This window comes from Rhinoderma darwinii, chromosome 3 (assembly GCF_050947455.1).
Source record: "Rhinoderma darwinii isolate aRhiDar2 chromosome 3, aRhiDar2.hap1, whole genome shotgun sequence".
Taxonomy (NCBI): domain Eukaryota; kingdom Metazoa; phylum Chordata; class Amphibia; order Anura; family Rhinodermatidae; genus Rhinoderma; species Rhinoderma darwinii.
This window is the reverse complement of record NC_134689.1, coordinates 349,873,444-349,875,752: the sequence shown is the minus strand read 5'-3', so window position 1 is coordinate 349,875,752 and position 2,309 is coordinate 349,873,444. Positions and strand designations below refer to the sequence as shown.

Below are 2,309 nucleotides of genomic sequence, written 5' to 3'. Positions count from 1 at the left end.
CTCTTTATTTTTTAGTGCTCGGTGGTGGAAAAGAAAAGATAAATGGAATCCCAGGAAAAACTGTAGAAACCAGCTAGTGTCACATGGCGGTATGGAAATGTCAGAATTATTAAACAAGTTTACACTTAGGTAGCAGACATGTCGGGGCAGTTTGATGCCAGTTACACCTGCTAGTATCAGACAGCTGAACAGTGCGTTACACAGAAGGATAAGATGCTTTATGGCAGACAGTCTCGTCTTAATTTGCAAATTTAGATTTTACAGCTTCCACAATGAATTTCGCACTGATGCCAAATGTTTCCAACAACTCAGTAGGTTTCCCGCTACGGGGTACACCCTTGATGGCAAGGCTCTGAATAATAAATCCTCCTCCTACAGCTGCGGCCACAGCATCCCCAATGCCATCTTCTTTGTAGCGATCCACAGTGATGATATGTCCACCAGTAGCTCTACCACTTGATAGAATAGTCGCTGCATCCAGAGGTTTAATGGTAAATGGATTAATGATACGGATGTTAATACCTTGTTAGCCAAGCTAATCTGCAGCTGCCAGCGCCTCGTGTAAAGTGGCACTATCACCAATAACTGTGACCTTGCCGTTATCACTTTGACGTACAACATTTGCTTGGCCAATTTCAAACTTTTCTTCAGGAGAGTAGATTATTGCAGTGTCTGGCCGGCTGGTATGAATGAAATAAATGCCTGGGGTATTGGCGGCTAGAGTGACTGCATATTCTGTGGAAACACCATCACGGGGGTAAAAGATTGTGCAAGATGGAATAGCACGGAACATGGCAATATCTTCCAAAGCCAGATTGACTGTCCTCATCAATAGAAACACCACAGTGGGCTCCCATGCGAATATGATCAAAGGCCCTGCTGAGGAAAGCTGCAAATGTGCTGGCAAAAGCCACAGTACGATTACGGGTAGCACAGCCCCATAGCCACACTCACCATGTTCTGTTCAGCAATAAAGCACACAATGAAAGGGTCAGGATGCTCATTCTTGAAGAGTTCTGAGAAATTTGAATTTTTGGGTGTCCCCATCAAGGGCAACAACTCTGTTGTTAGCATGACCTTGTTTAGCAAGAGCCAGTCCGTATTCTTTACGTGTTGCAATCTTTTCACCAACTTTGTAACTTGGTGGCGTTGGCATCTTAATGTCAGCAATGCTAACCTCTGGAGCATCTCTTACTGGAGCTGCAGGGATCAGAGTCTTATTGTTCTGGATTTGATACTGGATCTCCTTGATAATCGATTCTACCTTGGCTTTAGGCATTGGCTTCCCATGCCAGTTATCTTGATTTTCAACGCCAGAAATGCCTTTTCCTTTGTAGGTTTTAGCAATGATTGCAGTGGGCTTATCCTTCACATTGGCAGCCTGCCATAGGGCACAGCGCAACTCCTCCATATCATGACCATCTACAATATAAGTGTTCCACCCAAAGACTTCACATCTCTTCCTGTATATGTCGGTCTTGTGCTGAAGAGGAGCCGCCTCGCTCTGCCCCAGACGATTCACATAAAAAATAGCCACCAGATTATCCAGTTGGTAAGAGATGCAAAAGCCATAGCTTCCCGCACGGCTCCTTCAGAGGATTCTCCATCGCCCAGAAGGCAATACACACGGTAACTGCCCTTGTCAAAATACTTCCCAGTGTAAGCCATGCCGCACGATGCCCCTAGTCCTTGTCCCAATGAAGCAGTGGCAACATCTACAAATTGCAGTTTCAGTGTAGGATGTCCTTCTAAGTCACAGTCAATCTTCCTCAGGTTGAGAAGTCCTTGATGTAACCAGCTTCTGTCCATGCGGCATACAAGATGACAGAACAAAAGGGTCGTTGTTATAATTGCCAGGGTCAGCTGCGTCATATTTCGTGGTGTTGAAGAAGAGAATGGACAAGATTTCAGCAGCACTGCAGCAGGATGTGGGATGCTCGGAGTTGGAGGTACATGTTGCCCTGATAGAGTGGATCCTGAGCCGGTTAGCGACGTCTTTAAGGGCCTGTAGGTTCTTGTCCTCGGGTTTCTGGTAGGTGTCCATGCTGCGGATAGTGATGTGTCACCGTTCAGTCCAAAAGCTTCTTCTCTACTTCTTTACTGACCAGCAGAGATGACATTTTCTATTGGCTGGTGGCAGTTGCAGAGTGAAACTGAGCATGTGCGTCCTCCCTCAATCAGCTCATCAGGAGAGCTTGCACGTACTAAACAGATTGAACACCAAGGGGCACCATTTTAATGAAGTAAAGAGAATATCTCTCAATGGAGCATTTTTGGAACATAAGCTAAATTACAATACTAATTTTTAA

General features: G+C 45.3%; 1 pseudogene; it reads right to left on the bottom strand.

Annotated features, from left to right (window-relative positions):
* Positions 1-238: 238 nt before the first annotated feature.
* On the bottom strand, positions 239-2,044 carry LOC142748217 (transketolase-like protein 2; annotated as a pseudogene).
* Between the last annotated feature and the right edge of the window lie 265 nt (positions 2,045-2,309).